We start from the raw sequence: 19,814 nt of genomic DNA on the forward strand, positions 1-19,814 counted from the left end.
GGCAGACAGGTAGGTGGACAGATAAGGGGGGAGGACAGCCACGTGGTAATGGCTGGCCAGGGGAACGAGCTGAGCAGGGGACATCAGCCACCTGGGGCTAGTTATACAGTTGCCTGGGTCATCTCTGTCTCCTTTTTTGTAGGAGAGGACCAGCTGAGTGGTGATCGATTTTAAAGGGGAAACCGTAGGGGAAGGAGCAGTTGCGAGGGGGCGGTTTGTTGCCTGGCGACCGGGGTTGGGAGAAGAAGGGAGGTCAGCCACGTGGTAATGGCCGCCGTCCTTGAGAAAAGCAAGCCAGGGGGCCAATCAGCCACCTGGAGGTAGAAGCCCCAGAGCCAGGGGGAAGAGAAAAGGTGGGCAGGCAACTGAGGAGGAGGGTTGGAGGGGATCAGAGATACAAGGCCCAGGAAAGGGAAGCAAAGATGGGGATAGGAGGTGAAAAGGAGCTACAAGCTGGCCAGGGGAGCAATCAGTGACCGGGGGAAAGGAGTCCCATAGCCCAGGAGAAAAGGGGGAAATGGTCTGGTGACCAGGGAGAGGAGTGCGGAGATCAGAGGAAAGAGAAGCCAGAGTGGGATCGGGGTGGAGGAGAGAAGCGGGGAGATCAGAGGAAAGAGAAGCCAGAGTGGGATCAGGGGTGGAGGAGAGGAGCGGGGAGATCAGAGGAAAGAGAAGCCAGAGGGGGATCAGGGGTGGAGGAGAGGAGCGGGGAGATCAGAGGAAAGAGAAGTCAGAGGGGGATCAGGGGTGGAGGAGAGGAGCGGGGAGATCAGAGGAAGGAGAAGCCAGAGGGGGATCAGGGGTGGAGGAGAGAAGCGGGGAGATCAGAGGAAAGAGAAGAGCCAGAAAGGGATCGGGGTGGGGAGATCAAAGGGAAGGGAAGAGCCACAGGGGGATGCAGAGGACTCACCGGCTCAGCGTCCAGGCAGGCAGGCAGGCAGGCAGGCAAGCTTTGCAGAGCAGGTCTTGAGCAGGAACAGGTCCCGAGCACCACGAGCAGGTACGGAACAGCAGAGGCAGGTCCAGAGAAAAAGCAGGTCCAGGGCAGCAGAAGCAGATCTTGAGTAGCTGAGGCAGGTCAGGTCCCAATCAGCAGAGGCCGGTCCACTGTAGCTGAGGCAGGACCCAATGAGCAGAGGCCGGTCCACAGTAGCTGAGGCAGGACCCAATGAGCAGAGGCAGGTCCACAGAAGCTGAGGCAGGTCCGAAGGAGAGGCAGGTTCTGAGCGGTAGGAGGCAGATCCAGGTCCAGGAGAGGCAGATCCTCATAAAGACTGAGATCAGTAAAAAAAACAAGTGCACTGGCAAGGGAAGCTGTGTCTTTAAAGGAGCAAAAAGCCCCAGCCAATAGGCAGTCTGAAAAGACGTGCCTGGGCGGGGCTTGAACAGCTGATTTAAAATCAGCTGTTTAGCGGCCGGCAAAAAGAAAAAAAGCAGCTACAGGGGTTTAAGCCCCTGCACCGCACCGATCATAAAAAAAGCTCGCACAGCTGATAAGAACAGATTAAATGAGTTTATTAAGGGAATGTTTCAAATACAGCAGGAATCACAAGAAATTTAAACACGCAAGGGCTGTGTCTACACTGGCATGAACTTCCGGAACTGCTTAAAATGGAATACTATTCCGTTTTCAGTTTTTCCGGAAAAGGAGCGTCTACATTGGCAGGCTGCTTTTCCGGAAAAGCCCTTTTTCCGGAAAAGCGTCCGTGGCCAATGTGGACGCGCTTTTCCGGAAAAGAGCCTCAATCGCCATTTTCGCAATTGGGGCTTTTTTCCGGAAAAGACTACTGGGCTGTCTACACTGGCCCTTTTCCGGAACAGTGTTCCGGAATAAGGACTTATGCCCGAGCGGGAGCAAAATAGTTTTTCCAGAATAGCGGCTGATTTTGTATAGTAGAGCGTCGTTGCTTTTCCGGAAATTCAAGGGCCAGTGTAGACAGCTTGCAGCTTATTCCGGAAAAGCGGCTGATTTTCCGGAATAAGTGGCCCAGTGTAGACACAGCCAAGGATATATCCCATCTGGGGGACCTGAACCGGTTTGTGGAACACATTATATGGCAAACGCTATTTAGCAATGATATAGGAAACCCATCTAGCCCCAGATACACAAAGGCTGTGTCTACACTGGACCCCTTTTCCGGAAAAGGGATGCAGATGGTTTTAAGAGGAATAAGGGACCTTTCAGAAAAGGCTTTATTTTCCGAAAGATCCGAGCCGGAAAAAAGTGGCAGCCATGTTCATGCAAATGGAGCGGGGAAAATTTAAATCCCCGCTGCATTTGCAATTCCGACTTGTCTCATCTGCATCCCTTTTCTGGAAAAGGGGTCCAGTGTAGACACAGCCAAATTGTGGTTAGAGTTTTGTAGACAATAAAGTATATCGGCCTTTTGACCAGTCTATGAGTCCTTAAAAAAAAGCATCCTTGATGGTCCTGGAGGAAAAAGTCCTTGCAGGTGCGGCTCGCAGCCCCACCAAGTCCCTGAGGAGAGAAGAAAGCCCGCAGTAAAGCAATACACAAACCCCATAAGTTCAAGAAAATATAAGTCCATAAAGCTGTCTTTGGATCTTCTGCCTCCAGCAGGGAAAAAGAAAAAAAAAAGGAGAAAATAAAATATATTAAATAAATATAGAGATTAAAAATAAAAATAAAATAAGGTGTAATAGTGTAAAATAAATAGGAAAGTCAGGTTTTAAAAAGAATAAAATGAATAAATAAATAAAAGAACCCCCTAAAACAGTAGAACCTTTCTGTCACAGAGTCCACTCATCTCCAGTGAGGCCAGGTCCATAGTGACATCCCGAGCAACGTAAACAAAGCAAATGAGTCTAGGGAGATCTCCGTGGTGCCACTGCCTCCAGCAGGCGTAAAGATAAAAGGGAAGAAGGAACATGAAGAGAACAAAAGCAGAGGGTTGGGGGGGGAGAAGTGGGAGAAACACACAACAAAAAGTACAGGCAACACCACCAAACCAGTAAGATCTTTCAAGTCCAGAGTCCAAGCTGCACCTGTGATTCCCCATCTAGAGGTCCAGTGCTAATGGGGTATGGTGGTCTGGCGTCGCGAGGTGAGCGCAGCGTCCGGGAGGCCAGGCGGTCACTCACCGTGGTACTAGTGGTGGCCCGAGACGTGCTCAGTGTAGATGTCCCAGGACCACCTGATGGCATCGGACAACATCGGCCTGCGCATCAGTCGGTCGTAGAGGCAATCGATGTCACAGGCCTCCAGCACCCCGTTGTTCAGTGGGTCCCAGACTCCCAGAGCCCCCACCAGCAGTGCGTGCACCTCTACCGAGTAGCCTCGGGACCGCAGGGTGTCCGCCAGTGGGGCGTACTTCTGGAGCTTCTTGGCCCGGGCGTCGCGGAAGGCCGCCATGCGGTTCTCGAAGGGCACCGTGACGTCCACGATGAGGATCTTCTTGGACTGCTCGCATGTCACGACGACGTCCGGTCTCATGAGGCTGTCAGTGCAGGGGTGAGTCCATGGCAACGGATCTGAGGGTCGGCAGGAGCACTTTCACCAGGCAGTCCTGGATTGCATCATGATGTCGCTGCCAGGCCATGGAGTGCACCGTGCAGCCACAGAGGCTGTGCGGCAGGGTCTCCAGCAGGTAGCAACACTGCCTGCACCACTTGTCGCGGGACCCGTGGCGGATGGGTCCATTCAGCGGGATGCAGTTGAGTCGGGCTCTGTGGATGAAGTGCCAGTCTGTGAAACGGGTGAAATTGCCGGCCCGGAGAAAGTGGTTGCTGGCGTCCCAACAGCTGGTGACATCGAACACCTTCCCTGGTCTGGCTGCTTCTTCAGGGCCTCTGCGTAGTGGCGATGGACGGTGCCCTTCAGGAGGCTCATCAGCAGGGTCCGGAAGGACGGGGTGACGATGGCGTGCCCTTCCGCAGTAATGAGAGGGATCAGGACGCCGAGTTCCCGACGCTCCTCGCTCCACACCCAGTGGCAACCGATCAGCTTGCCCGGGTGACGGGCCGAACTCGCCCTCGAGGGAACCGCTCAGGTAGGTGGCAGGGGCTGGGGCGTGCTCCCTGACACAGGAGCAGCAGGCTTTGGGGCTGTGGAGGTTTTATGGACCAAAGGCGAAACCCTTTTGGACGCGGTGGCTGACATTTTGCAGTCGGTGGACATTTTGGGATCTCGGGTCACCTTGGCGGGGGCCGCCGTGCTGGGGCTGTGAGACTCCCCGGGGTTAGCAGACCTCTGGGGACCAGCAGCTGACTCCGGGGCCTTGGCCTGGATAGTGTTGGTATACGAGGGAATAGCAATAGTGGCCGTGCTCGGGCTGGTGGCCGTGAGGACTGGTCTGGGGTCGCCGGTCAGGGGAGACCAGGTATTATGGGTCCCCTGGGGAGAGAGTTCTGGGCTAGCGACGACTAAGTGGGGACAGAGGACGGGCTTCTGGGTTCAGGGGGGACTGGGGCTGGGACCCTGGTTGGGTAGAGGCTGATCTGGAGGATGGTAGGAGCCATGAAGGTGACCACACGTTCGGGGGCTCAGGGAGGGAAGGGCTGGTGACGTTAGGCCAGCAAACCAAGTCCCAAACCAGAGGGGATGATGGTACCTTGGGTATCCGTGACCTGGGGGCGCTCAGTAAGGCGAACTCGTCCTGATGCGCGGTCCAAACATGGCTTAGTCGTGGGGGGTCCCCTCCAATAGGGATCGCCCCGGACACCATGAAGAAGGGGGCAGAGTCGCAGTCCACATCTATGGGCAGCGCTCAGTTGAGGGGGGAGATCAGGCAGGGCAAAGAGCGGGGCGGCTCCGTGAACTAGGCGGCTGCAGGATCAGCCTGGGCCGAGCTGGATCCGGTGCTGGCAGCAGGCAGCATCAGGAACCGACTGGGGCAGGAACGGTGTCGGCGGCTCTCTGGCTTCGGGAAGCATCCGGATCTCGAGGGGGCCCTCTGGCATCTGGGGACGTCCGGGCTTCAAGTCGGCCTCTGGTCTCTGGGTCTGGTGGGTATTGTCCGATTCCCACCCAGATGTGTCTCCACAGGACACAGTCAGAGGAGCTGGAGTCCCTCGAGGAGTTTGAGTGCAGGGAGGCGGGGTCCTGGGGGCTAACACGGTGTCTCGCCGTGCTATGCTGGAAAATAGAGCACAGACACCCATCCGAAGGGGAAGGGGTTGTAGCAGGGGGAACTGTCAACCACATGGGTGGAGGTGGCTTCTGTTCACTGGGGGTTTCCCTGTTGGGTTTAAAAGTGGGAGAGGAGTGGGGGACTAGGAAGTGCTCACCTCACTTGTAGGCCCCCCCTTAGGAGGTCGAGGAGCCAAAAGGAGTGAAGGGAAGCAGCAGGTTAGGGGGTAGACAGCCCGGCTACACAAAGGCGGGGACGGACTGAGGATCAGCATGGACCCCAAGCACAGGGCATTAATAACTATGCAGAAGGTTGTGCTGCGGGGGGAGGGCGATGCCAAGGGGATAGTGAGAGCTGGAAGGAAGGAACCCTGGCGGTAGGTGCCAGGGGGCAGGACGGGAGCGCTGGACTGGGGAGCACAGATGACAGGCGTTGGGGAGGAGGACAGGATGGAGCAAGCAAGTGCCCGGGAGGGCCATCCTGTGTCAAGAGCAGGGGGGCTGTCACCCCACGTCAAGAGCTGGGGGGCTGTCAGGCAGACAGATAAGGGGGGAGGACCAGGTAAATAGGGGAGCCTGATGGATGGCCTACGGTGGATGAAGGGGAGGAAAGCGGGGAAGGAAGAGAGCCAAAAGGGGGGGGGGGAAGGTGGGAATTTGCATGTGTCAATGAGAGAGATGGGACAAATTTAGACAAGAAGGGATGGAGAAAGAGAGAAATTGAGAATGGGGGAAGCGTAGGAAATGACAAAAATAGAAAAGAAAAAAAACCTAAATAACTCAGTAGGGGAAGGAGAGGGAGAAGGGTGGAGGAAGAAGAAAGAAGGAAGGAAAGGAGAATAAATAAGCAGGGAAGGGAAATAAATAGACCAGAAGAAAGGGGGACCAGTCACCAAGGGGGTTGCTGTTCCACAGCAAGAACAGGGAGGGGAGGAGAAAGAAAGAAGTGGGAGGAGGGAGGAAAGGAGAGAAAAGAACCAGGATGGGACACAACAATAAAATGATTCAGTAAATGAAAAAAAATGAAGTAAAATAAAATAACAATTAATAAACAATAACACCAACAAGAAGGGGGGGGAGGAGAAAGGGGGGAAAAAGGGGATAGGACGCAATAATAATAAAATAAACTAAAATTCTGTAAGTGAGTAGAACAAAAGAAATCAATTAACAACAAAACTTAATTATAGTAAGATAATAAATAGTTAAGGTAAATAATAACGAACTAACATGAAGAAGGGAAAAATCAAAGATCAAATAAGGTAGAGACTAAGGTTGTGTCTAGACTACAGAGTTTTATCGACAAAAATGGACTTTTGTTGACAAAACGATACCTGCGTCTACACTACCACTGAGTTCTGTCGACATAACGTCGACAGAACTCAGCAGTTTTGTCGACGCTGGTAAACCTCATTTTGCGAGGCATAACGCCTTTTGTTGACAAGAGTTCTGTTGACAGAAGGTGTTATTGCATCTAGGGTTGTGTCTAGACTACAGGGTTTTGTCGACAAAGCAGCTTGCTTTGTCGACAGAACTGAATGTTGTCTAGACGCTCTTTGTCGACAGAAGCTTTGTCGACAGTATCTGTCGACAAAACTTCTGTGGACAAAAGCCTATAATCTAGACGTACCCTTAGCAAGGAAAAGAGAAGATAACAATGGAAGGGATATTCTATATAAACAAAATACGTAAAAGCCCCAGTAAACCTGAAAGATCTGGGAAAAGGGACTAGTTAGGGGCTAGAGCAAGGTAAGGAGAGATTGACTGGAGAGGAGCCGATGCGTGGGGGAGGAGGGGAGGTCAGCCATGTGTAATAGTAGGCCAGAAGAACAAACTGACCCGGGGAGGTGAGCCGCCTGAGGCTAGTTGTCCAGGGCCTGAAGGGGGAAGTGAAACAGGCTCCTTAGGGAGGAGAGTGGAGACAAATCAGTAGCAGCTGTGGGGTAACTGGTAAACCTGGGTGAGAAGCTGCCAAGGCAGTCACACAGAAGGGGGGAGGGAGCCGTCTTAGAGTAAAAGGCTAGGGAATGAGGCAGATCAGGAAAATGGCCGAGCCAAACTGAAACGGAAAGGGGTGCCTAGCTAGGAACAGAGGCTGTTCCCAGAAGCGAAAGTAGAAGCATGGAGAGAGAAAAAGTGAAAGCAGCTGAGTGGTGGATCGATTTTAAAGGGGAAACGGTAGAGGAAGGAGCAGCTGTGAGGGGGCGGTGTGTTGCCTGGCAACGAGGGCTGGGGAAGGAGGGAGGTCAGCCATATGGTAACGGCCGCCACCGGGAGAAAAGCAAGCGGGGGGGTTGATCAGCCACCTAGAGGAAGAAGTCCCATAGTCCGGGGGGAAGAGGAGCAGGTCAGACAGCTAAGAGGGGAAGGGGAGGGGAGGGAGGTCAGTAGGAGAACTAGAAAGGGGGTGCAAGATGGGGACAAGAAGTGGAGAAGAACCTAAGGCTGGCCAGGGGAGCGATCAGTTACCTGGGGAGAGGGGTCCCATAGCCCAGCATTAAAGGGGGAACTGGTCCAGCAACCAGAGAGAGGAGTGGGGAGATGAGAGGAAAGAGAAGAGCCGGAAGGGGATGCAGAGGACTTACCGCTCAGTGGTCCTGAGCAGGAGCAGTTCCCGAGCAGGCTGCAGGTCCCAAGCAGACGCAGGAGGGCAGGAGCAGGCTTCAGGCGCAGTGCAGGTCCTGAGCAGTCTGTGGGTCCTGAGGAGCAGGAGCCGAGCAGGACCAGGCCCAGCAGACTGCAGGGCAGGAGTGGAGCACGTCCCGAGCAGCAGGAGCAGGTCTGGAGCAGGAGCAGGTCTTCAGCAGGGTCCAGGAGAAGAGCAGGTCAGAAAAACAAATCCAGTGAAAAAGAGGAACTGTTTCTTAAGGCAGAAACAGCTTTCTTAGGCAGGGAAAGCCCCAGCCAATAGGCAGTCGAAAAAGACGTGCCTGGGAGGGGCTTAAACAGCTGATCTAGGATCAGCTGTAGAGCTGCTGGCAGAAAAGCCACAACAGGGCTGTGTCTAGATTGGCATGATTTTCTGGAAATGCTTTTAACGGAAAAGTTCTCGACAACTGGCTGTAGTCCAGATGATCTTTCTACCTGTCGATAAAAGCCTGTAGTCTAGACGTAGCCCCTATGAGTGGGACAGGCATGTAAAATCAAGTACCACGCTGACAGTAATTGTGAGATATTGTCCAGTAACCAATGGTGAACTCTCTGGATCGTTCCTGGTTACCTGTACCAAGACTAACTGCCTTAGCTTTAGGATGAACGGAAATGTCAATCCTTAGCTTGGCATGACTCGAACTTGAAATGTACTGGGTAATATCTGAAAATCTCAGTGTTAACACGTCTTTTAAAACAATGGGAAAAGTCATTGTTTCATGTTTCTAGGATGAGTGGATCTAATATGTCTCTAGCATGCTTAGGCCTGATTTGTTAATTGATGAAATCATTTGTTAACATTGCTCACCAACAGTCTGTGGGGACAGAACTATGGAAAGTGAGCCTGCTCCCAAAATTGACCGTGGGATCTTTTTGGCTACCTCGGATTATAGGTAAGTGGGCTGGAAAGAGCAGAAATTATTGGACACTGGAGGGTGCACAGAATGGAGCCCTCAGAAAAGGGTCTTGCTTATCCCTACCTGTCCCCACAGAACCGTGTAGCAGGGATACATCGTTCAGCACATGTGTTTGGGACAAGTGGGAAAACGTGACACACTTTTTTAAAATAATGGACAATGTGTGTGTCGCATCCTGGGAAAATGTATTTTGGAAAGATGGGACTATTAGCCAGCCACCAATGAATGAATGAAAATGCATTGCTAGTACGTTATATACCAGCAATCACACCTATTGGCTGTGTCTACACTGGCCGCTTGAATTCCTGCAAGAACACTCACTTCCTACTGTCTGAAATCAGTGCTTCTTGCGGAAATACTATGCTGCTCCTGTTTGGGCAAAAGTTCTTTTTCTCAAAGCTTTTGGGCAAAAGGGCCAGTGTAGACAGCTCAGATTTGTTTTGCGCAAAAAGGCGTCTAGATTGGCATGGACGCTTCTCCGCAAGAAGTGCTTTTGTGGAAAAGCATCCGTGCCAATCTAGACGCTCTTTTCCACAAATGCTTTTAATGGAAAACTTTTCCAGTCTAGACATAGCCACTATGTACCAAGAATAGAGTACAGAGCACTATGACTGCCACCTTGGTTAATTTCTCTATTTCCCTTGGTCTGGATTGGCATGACTGGACTGATCACCTACTGACCAACTCAGGTGACTCAGTTTTTGAAGCAGAGCCAGAAGGATACAGGAAAACCTGTCCTTGAAATACTACACGCAAAGGCAGATGTGTTGAGAATTGCTAAATCTGAAAAAATGGCCTACCACTGGTGTGATGTCTCTGCAGGATGGTCTCTAAAGGCATGTTATCCATTGTATTTCACCCCCTATGAATTGTATTAATATTGTCGTGTATTTTCCTTGAGGGAATGTGCTGTTGGATAAAGAGAATGTTTGTTTGTGAAATGACAACCACATGCTCCACTTGGTTCTCAGTATGTTGCAATGAAACAGTGTGACCCACTCAAAAATTGTTCTTGAGTGAAAAGTAGCAAAAATTCTATTTTTAGCCATGTTTAAGTTGTTGTAATGGTGTAGCATTAGGCAAACTGCTTGTCTTTGTAGCTCATGTTAAGGACAAGGACAGACCCTTATGATTAGTACTTGAACTCAGACCTGAGGAAAATATTGTGAAGAAAGCTCAGTGTCTGTTAATACTGTACCTGGATGTCCTTGCTCAAACGCTGATATTGTTTCTATGTCAGTGAAAGCTCCCCGTGGTGTGACTGAGGAATGTGAGTGTTAGGAGGGAAGTAGGAAGGCCGTCGCCAGATGTTCTAGGAAGGGACCGAGATGGACGATAAGACACCAGAACCTCATCGACACGTGGGAAGGGGGCATACTGACGACCCTGAAGGAGGAAGGCAGGCAGTTGTCAATCAAGACAAGCTGGAGGGACTGAAACCAGCCTGATGGGACAACAGATAAGGGAGAAGAACAACAACTTGGGAAAACAAGCACTCACCAAGCAGCGGCTGATTAGAGCCTCGTGATGCAAAGTCCGCTGGTCCCAATGCCAGGAAGCTGCTATGAGAAGAAGCTGCTTTGCCACAGACTTTGGGTTCGTCTGCCACTTCCGTGGGGATCTCAGCCCAGACTGAAAGGAACCTGGTCCCGAGCCTCGTACTTCACTGAGTTGGCCGACTAGTGAAGGCGAGCAACAGACTGGAAATTAGAACATCTGTGTGTGGGGAGGGGGAAGGGGGCTTTCTACTGTATTTTCAATAAATGAGGAGTGTTGCCTTTTCCCCTGAAAGATCCCATGTGCTTCCAATAAGCATATCCGAGTGGGGATCCTGGAGGTGGGGCTGCCGAATTGATTAGCTGCCTTGGGGAGAGGTGCAGAGTCACCCCTTCTTTGGCTGATGGTGTCACCTCCTGTAGCTGACTCGTATCCTGAGATGCAGTCGGGATGAGCTGAATCAATGATGATGGAGCAGCTGCTCTTGCAGGAGGCGGACTGATGGAACCTGCACCTCCTGTGAGTGTCAAAGGGCCCATGGCAACAATTGCCACAGAAGGCCATCCATTGGTTGTGGGCCAACCCTGGACATGCTTGCTGAGGGTTCCAAGGATCCAGACGCCTTGAAAGGGGAAGTGCTCCAGGCAGAGGATGATGCCTGTGGGATCGGGAAGTCGAGGTAGAGAAGCCGCTTCCTTCTTCCCCCGACCCTCCTGCCTATCTCCTGCTTCATGGGGAATGACAAGGTCACATCAGGCAGGTGTTCAGGCTGGCTGCAGGAAAGATCCCAGTCCTGGTCTGTGGGGGCTGGGAGAGGAGGTTTCCTCTGGCAGCCCAGGGCAATAAGCAGATTCTGGGTCCCATTCTGTACAGGAGGGACAGTTCCTCTGGTGTCCGTCCTTACTGGAGTAGCAGGCAGCTTCTGGGTCCTGCTCCCTGGCAGGGAGAGCAGCTAGTAGCTTCTGGCTCCTGGACCATGGGGAGGGCAGCAGGCAACCTCCTGGTTGGAGTGCGGGGGAAGCTCCTCCTGTGACTGTCATCTCCAGAGTAGCAGGGTGGTCCAGCATTGGGGGAGCTCTCCTCCCGGCATCCTCCTGCCACAGAGTGGACAAGGTCCTGGAGAACCATCCTCAAGGTGCTAGTCCTTTCAGGGAGCCCTGCACATTCCTGACTGATGGTATGTCTACACTGCAGCAGAGCGTCTACACTGCACGCGTGTTCTTGCGCAAGTAAATTTACAGTAACTTGTTGAAAAACAGGGCTTGTTGTGCAAGAGGCATTCCTCTCCCCTTGAGGAATAAGTCCTCTTGCCCAAGAGCTCTTCCACAGAAGGCAGTGTAGACAGGCAACAGGGGTTTCTTGCACAAGAGAGCGTCCACACTGCCATGGACGCTCTCGCTCAAAAGCACATGGCAGTGTGGACGTGCTCTTCCGTAACACCGTTTGCACAAGAACTCTTGCACAAAAAGCCTGCAGTGTAGACATAGCCTGATAGTTGCCAGACGTCTTATGCCTCTGACCCGTGTCATACTTCACTTGAATTTAGCCAAAAGGCAGAAAATCCATGTCCCCGGCCTATGTCTCTACCACACAGAGACCACCCCTCATCTTGCCACAGCGCTGTGGCTCTGGCCAGGGCCACCCAGGAGCGACTTCCAGGCAACAGGGGTAGGCGTGTGTGTTTGGGGGGTGCATACCGCTCATGCCCACCTCCAGCCTCCCTGTTGCTTCCTGAAGCCAGGGCTGGGTTGGCTGGCCAACTGGCACTCCTGGCCAGATTCCCCTCTGCTGGGCTTAGCTTCACTGATGCTGTTCGGGCCACCCCTGGGCTTGCCTGCTGCTGCCTGCTCCATTGTGCCCCCATCCGGCCCTGACCTGAAGCCGAGTGGCAAGGCGCCTCCCTAGCTAAGGGAAAAGCCTCCCACCCACCCAGGCCCAGAGAGAGAGATTGATTAATTGATGTTTTCTGAAGCCCTTTTCCCCATCTTTCTCTCTTTTCCTGCTCAGTTTTTCTTTCCTCTCTTCCCTTCCCTTTTCTCCATGCAAGCAGATGCCTGCAGACACTTAGTTTATTTTTTTCTTCATTATTTGTCTATTTTTGACACAGCACAGTGGTTCCTCGAGGGGAGGTGCACCGCTCCTGGAAGTACTGCAATACCAGGTCGACGTGCGGAGTGGACGGAGCAAGCTCCTCTTCTGACCCCCTGCTCCAAAAATCCATTTAATATAAAGTTCTCAGTGAACATATTAAACTGATAAGCACAGATGGCAGCTTACAACAACGCAGCAGAGCTGCCGGGCCGGATCAGGTTTTCACCTTCAGGGCAGGATGATCTGTGCATAGAGACACTTCAGATGGGTCGACGTGATGCCAAGAGATTACTCGCTCAGATCTTTAAAAGGCTGCTGGCTCTTAATACGGGACCCCACGCAAGCCAATTAGTTGACTGAACTAAATTTCACATCCTTCGTTATAATATTGAATTTGTAAATTAACTATAATTCAGCTGCCTCCTTCTGTAATCCAGTGATAAAATTATTTTGTGGAAAGATGGCTATTTCAAAACCCATTATTGAATATCCCGAGAGTAACTCTCACAAACCCATTAGGGAATGTTTTAACCGCCCTGGACATTCGATAATAGATTTAAAAAAGCCATCCTTCTGTAACTGGCAGGTGGCACGTACTTAAAAATGTCTTTGGAGCTTTATACAGCCATAGAAGTGGATCAGAGATTCTTTTAGATCCGAAAACCAGGTCTGGCCACTGCACTGTTTGGAAAGGCAAAATATTTCATTGGGTCTAGTCCCATTTAGCAGGCAAATCCATCTTAGCAACAAGGGAAGGGCTGCCTTGTCCAGGTTTCAGAGGCCACGGTGCCATTCAGACCACAGCCCTGATATGCCCCCTCTGCCAGGAAATGGGGAACACCCCACATCTGCCCCCACTCACCACTTCAGAGGTCTCCTTATCACCCTCCCCAACAAGCTTCTATCCCCTGGTCCCAGTCTGGGGCAGTGGGAGGAATAGCAGCCACTTCCTCCCTCAATAGGGCAGGGCTGCTCAGTGCCCGGAGCAGCAGCTCAGTGACATGCTTCCAGTGCTGCTTAATCCTGCGGACCCAGCTAGGAATGTAAATGAGTAGCCATCTCCTCCCTCTCTGCTGCTGCCTGTACCAGAGGCTGTCTGCAGGGGGAATCTGAGCTCCCTGCAGTCAGAGGCTACTTTGTAGCAGAAGCCCCAGCTTATGGGAGTGTGAGCACCCCACAGTATCCTCTGTCCATAGGGAGCTCGGAGCCCCGAAAGCAGAGGCTGCTGCCACACCGTGGTGCTGTCTCTGTAATAGAGGCAGCAGCAGAGGGCAGTAGGCAGCCAGATTGTGTGGGAAGCTGGTTTTTAACCGGCTACACTCACGGACCATCTCCCCCAAGCGCTCTAGGGGTATGTCTACACTTGTGGCTTCTTGCACCAGAAATATGCTCTTGCACCAGAAGGAGCGTCTACATTCACCCTTCTTGTGCAACAAAAACCCTCCTGCGCAATGCCGTTCGTCCTAAAAAGTAATCGGCGTAATGGCATTGCGCAAGAGGGTTTTTGTTGCGCAAGAAGGGGCAGTGTAGACAGCTCCTTCTGGTGCAAGAGCCTCTTCTGCAAAAATGGCGGCTCATTAGGCATGCAAATGAGGCTCAGCGATATTCCACTCTTAGCCTCATTTGCATATTTCTGGTGCAAGAAGCATAAGAACATAAGAACGGCCGTACTGGGTCAGACCAAAAGTCCATCTAGCCAAGTATCCTGTCTGCCGACAGTGGCCAGCACCAGGTGCCCCAGAGAGGGTGGACAGAAGACAATGATCAAACAATTTGTTTCCTGCCGTCCCTCTCCAGCCTCTGACAAACAGAGGCCAAGGACACCATTCCTACCTGCTGGCTAATCGCCTTTTATGGACCTAACCTCAATGAAATTATCTAGCTTCTCTTTAAACTCTACTATAGTCCTAGCCTTCACAGCTTCCTCTGGCAAGGAGTTCCACAGGTTGACTACATGCTGTGTGAAGAAGAACTTTCTTTTATTAGTTTTAAACCTGCTACCCATTAATTTCATTTGGTGTCCTCTAGTTCTTCTATTTAGGGAACTAATAAATAACTTTTCTTTATCGGCCCTCTCCACACCACTCGTGATTTTATATACCTCTATCATATCCCCCCTCAGTCTCCTCTTTTCTAAACTGAAAAGTCCCAGTCTCTTTAACCTCTCCTCATATGGGACCCGTTCCAAACCCCTAATCATTTTAGTTGCCCTTTTCTGAACCCTTTCCAAGGCCAAAATATATTTTTGGAGGTGAGGAGACCACATCTGTACACAGTATTCAAGATGTGGGTGTACCATAGTTTTATATAGGGGCAGTAAGATATTCTGGGTCTTATTTTCTATCCCTTTCTTATTAATTCGTAGCATCCTGTTTGCCTTTTTGACCGCCGCTGCACACTGTGTGGAAGTTTTCAGAGAACTGTCCACGATAACTCCAAGATCTCTTTCCTGATTTGTCGTAGCCAAATTAGGCCCCATCATACTGTACGTATAGTTGGGGTTATTTTTCCCGATGTGCATTCCTTTACACTTATCCACATTAAATTTCATTTGCCATTTTGTTGCCCAATCACTCAGTTTGGTGAGATCTTCTTGGAGTCCCTCACAGTCTGCTTCTGTCTTGACTATCCTAAACAGTTTGGTATCATCTGCAAACTTTACCACCTCACTGCTTATCCCTTTCTCCAGATCATTTATGAATACGTTGAAAAGGATTGGTCCCAGGACTGACCCTTGGGGGACACCACTAGTTACCCCTCTCCATTCGGAAAGTTTACCATTTATTCCTACCCTTTGTTTCCTGTCTTTTAACCAGTTCTCAATCCAAGAAAGGACCTTCCCTCTTATCCCATGGCCATGTAATTTACACAAGAGCATTTTGTGAGGGACCTTGTCAAAGGCTTTCTGAAAATCTAAGTATATTATATCTACTGGATCCCCCTTGTCCGCACGTTTGTTAAGCCCTTCAAAGAACTCTAATAGATTAGTAAGCAGCGAGCGTAGACATAGCCTGGGAGTGGGGCTGAAGCACACCAGGGACTTTAGAATAGTGGAGTGTCGAAGCAAAGCTAAGCAGACAGCTTTATTGATCAATAAAGCAAAGTGAGCCAAACGTGGTCCCAGCAGAGCCGGGCCCAGTAAGGCTGGCTAATACAATCAATCCTAGTATCTTTATACCCTTAACCAAACAGTCTGATGTCAGGGCATCCAATTACAGAAATCATCAACTAAACTAGGAAAAACAAAGCCTTATCAACAAAATGGCGGACAGGTACCAGGGAGTACCTCTCCTGTCTGAACCAGCCCAATTAACACATTCGTCTTGGCCTGGCACATGGGGTGATAGAAAGTTCACTCTGGCCTTTGTGCAAAAGCAAAAAGCTGAAACTGTTTCTATTATACAAGATGGCTTCTAGCTAAATGTAAAAATGGTTTCTACAGTTTCTACAGGAGTAACTGATAAGAATGCAGGTGGTTACTTGACTATTCTATTACCTACTATCTCAGATCCTAGTCCCAGCCCGCACTGTAGGGTCACTTTGCATTCTGCTCTAAAGCTCTTGCTAGCGCCGTATCACTCCAGACACAGCTAGAGATACACCCCATGCAGCTTCCTTGCAAAGGTGTCATTTCCTGGGTCTGTTACATTGACCTTTTTCTATTTCGGTGTCTAGCCCTTTCTGAGTGGTTCCCAACAGTCGGTTTTCTCTTGTTCCCTAGGAGCTGATAGGCACAAAAAGCTGGCTGACAAGCACATACTGGGAGTCTGCATATAACTGAGAACGGTTAACCAATGAACCCAGGCTCATCGGTTACCCATGTACACAGTTAAATATTCACATCTCTAGTCCAGACACCTACGCTCAAGACTGAACTAAATATTATCTAGATAAGGGTTGGGGACAAAATGCGGTGCAGGATCTGGCCTGCCACCACCACCCTCTTGTGGCCCAAAGGGAGCCTTGGGAAGGCTTCCTGCCTTCTGCTCTCCTGCACCCCACTGAAAATAGCCAGTGGCAGGGGCCATGCCCTCTGAAATCTCCGGGGGGGGGGGGGGCGGCGGCATGCCCTCTGCAAGCCCCGGGGAGGGGGGAGCTGGCTCATCAGTTATGGGTGTACACGGTTACACTTTCACTTCCCTAGGCCAGGCCTCTGCACCTATGACAGGACTAAGTATTGCCTGGGGGGAATGTGGTCCGGGTGGTGGATATGACTCCCAAACCTGCCAGATCTGGTCAGCTGCCAGCACCGGCACCGGCTCGGGGTCCAAACGCGCCTTGGCCAGGCTCCCTGCCTCCTGCGCGTGTGCAGCCCTGCCTCGGGTCCCAGCCCCAAACCCTCTGGGGGCTGTTGGGCTGCTCCTCCAGGCAGCTCCTGGTCAGAAGCTCCCAGCCAGAGCCGGCTCCTGGCCCCCAGACTCTGCTCCCCACATTGCACCAGGTCACAGCCCCGCCCCCTCCTGCAGCCCAAAGCCCCAAGCCCCGCCCCGCCCCGCCCCGGGTCTTTAAAGCCGCGCACGGAGGCTTCGGAGCAGGGTCGGCAGCCTGGGGCCCGCGCGGGAGCCCGACGCGGCGATTTCGAAGCTCGCGCCCCGCCCCCGCAGCAGGCAGCCCGCGCAGGCGCGGCAGCAGCAGGGACAAAACGCCCCGCCCCCCGCGTGTCCCGCCTCTGCGGGGCCCTTTGTTTCACGCGAGCTGCGAGCCGGCAGGGGAGGGTCCCTGACGGCTGCTCCTGCCCCCAGCTCAAGCCCATTGGCCGGAGCTGGACAATGGCAGCTGCGAGAAGCACCAATCAGCGCTGCCCTCAGGCTTTTAATCCCGGAGCGCATGGCCAAGCTCCTCTTGTCGGAGAAACGGGTCCAGCTGCGTGTCTCTCTGGTGAGTGTCCGGTCCTAGCCCCCAGCTCTTCCTTGCTCCCCCCACTTCCTTTCCCCAGTCCTCTGATCCCCCCCAATTCTCTCTCTCTCTCTCTCTCTGCTCCCCCAGACCCTTTCCTGGGTCACCCTCCAAAGCTGGACAGACACCCACTAGCACCCTGCTCCAGCTGCTTTTTCTCGCCCCCCCCTTCCAGGTAGCCACCCACACTCTGTTCCTCCTCCTGCCCCTGGCCAGACAAGTACTCCTGCTCCCTATTTCCCCTCCAGATTCTGCATCCCTATCTTGCTCACTGGCAGCCTGGTCCCACACACCAGCCCCTTACTTTTGGCCCCCACCCCAGAGCCAGAAGCCAAAATCCACTAACTTTGGAACCTCAGAAGAGTTAATCTTGAATCTCCTCCCCCTGTCACCTCCACTGGCCATAAGGCTGGAGTATCAGGGGAGTGAGGTGTCTCAATTGTGAGAGTTGGGGGTTTCTGAAGGAATTTTTTTGGTTTTGTTTTGTTCTTTGCTGCTCACTTGTGTGGTCCCCAACTGATCTCTTTTTTCCTATAGGGCAGTGGCTCCTAACTGAAAAAAGGTTTCCTACCCCTACGACAGATAGACACAGTGTTGAAACATTTTGCTTTATTTAAAAATGAAGCCTGGCCAACAAGCCCCAACTGGGGCCCAGCCCCCATCTGAATGCAGTACCATAACACTCCTGCAACCCCCCCCCCCCCCCCAAACGCTCCAAACCTGTGCCCTGAGGCCATCGTACATCCAACCCCCTTGACGTGAGCTCCTGGTACACCCCAATCCAAACTCCTGCACCCCCACATCTCCAACCCTTGCCATAAGATTGACCGAAGACAACTGACTGCAGGAGTGAGGCTGGATTTGACCAGTTACAATGTCAATGTCAAAGAGATGTGCAAAAAGGTGCCAACAGCAGAAGTCCCATGAAATGGTCTGTGAGTACAATGTTTCATTTATGCTGCTATTCCTCATGTCAATGATCAATAATACTGAGTCCTATATTTTCAGTCATGCAAATGAGCATTCTTTTATGGCTCTTTGTTGACCAGTTGCTCTGAAATTTCATATAGTTTGGCTCTTTTTTTAAAACAGTTGCTGACCCCTGCTTAGAGAGCGCACTTGTAAAGGCTGTGAATGACAGATAACACATTGGGGGCAGTCTGCAAGCGCTTTGGACAGCAAGCTAACTGAGTCAATGGTGTAAAATGCCTGCAAAAAACCAAACCTCAGTGTTGTAAGCAAGAAGTGTGCTGTATTCCATGTAATCCTGAACTGGAGCCCTGGGAGAGAAGCCTGAAACATGACAAGAGGCGCTGAGCCTACAGAAGTTTGCTAGATCTGGTATTAGGGTTTGACAATACAGCTACGTCTACACTGCAGGCTTCTTGCGCAAGAACTGTTCTGCAGAAGAGTTCTCGTGCGAAGGGTCTTCCACAAGAGCGTGTCCACACTGCCATGGGCTCTTGCGCAAGAGATGTGCTTTTGCGGAAGAGTGTCCGTGGCAGTGTGGACGCTCTCTTGCGCAAGAAAGCTCTGATGGCCATTAGAGCCATAGGGCTTTCTTGTGCAAGAAAATTATGTTGCCTGTCTACACTGCCTTCTTGCAGAAGAGCTGTTGCACCAAGGGGCTTATTCCTCATGGGGAGAGGAATAACTCTTCTGGAAGAAGCTTTGTTTTTGGACCCTATAATGTAAATTTACTTGTGCAAGAATGCACGTGCAGTCTAGACACCCTGCAGTGTAGCTGTAGCCTAGCTGTTGACTACACTTCATACTGTGTAACTGCTCCCTGTAGGACTGTGCTACATTTGGTAGCAATGTCTTAGTTTGTTACTGTCAGACATGTTAGTAACTGCTAGCAGTAGCACAGTCCTATAAGCAGCTGTTCTATACAAAGGACTGTTTAGAACGGCTACCTCCAGTAGCAATATCTTACAAGAGCAGTTCCTTACCCCTGCCAGTCAGAAAGTGATCCCAGTAGCTCATTCCTACAGATTGAAATATTTTATTAAGGAAATGTACACTTGTCATGTGTTTTGCTCCTGAAACAATATATAAAAACAATAGGGGATCTGGGAGAGGCTTGGGTTGGGGGAGGGATACAGGGATTGAGGGTACATGATGCATATGATCAGTCACACAGTGCCCCATGCAAACAATGAACACATGTAACTGGATTGTGTTAAATCATGTACAAATGTGATTTCCATTGTCTACAAAATAGAAGCACCCGGATGCACAAGCTGTAGTAGAAGTAGGTTGGAAAAGTAAAATGCATTAATATTCCATTGGGTGATAGGTGTAGAACTGAGTGGGGGGGGGGGGGGGGAGAGAGAAATTACAAGAGGCTGGTTCTAAGATTGACAAGTTATAGAATCCTAGAACACAAGAACTGGAAGGGACTTCAAAAGGTCATTCAGTCCAGTCCCCTGCCCTTGTGGCAGGACCAGGCACAGTCAAGATCCTCCCTGACAGGTGTCTGTCTAACCGGCTCTTAAATGTGTCTACACCTGTGCATCAAGGAGAATGCGGCGGTGGGTTGTGGGTCTGTGCAGCTGCAAGGTGGGAATCCACAGGTGGCAGGTTGGTGCTCCCTCTGTGCCTCCTGGGTGATGTGGGGCCATGCCGAGCAAACGGGGCTCTTGGGGATTTCGTGATCGGTTCCTCCTGGAGTGCAG

The 19,814-nt window shown here is 51.4% G+C and overlaps 1 pseudogene; it reads right to left on the bottom strand.

Annotated features, from left to right (window-relative positions):
* Positions 1-12,273: 12,273 nt before the first annotated feature.
* Positions 12,274-12,443, bottom strand: LOC112544546 (U2 spliceosomal RNA; annotated as a pseudogene).
* Between the last annotated feature and the right edge of the window lie 7,371 nt (positions 12,444-19,814).

This window comes from Pelodiscus sinensis, chromosome 19 (genome assembly GCF_052426305.1).
Source record: "Pelodiscus sinensis isolate ZL-2025 chromosome 19, ASM5242630v1, whole genome shotgun sequence".
NCBI classification, from domain to species: Eukaryota; Metazoa; Chordata; order Testudines; family Trionychidae; genus Pelodiscus; species Pelodiscus sinensis.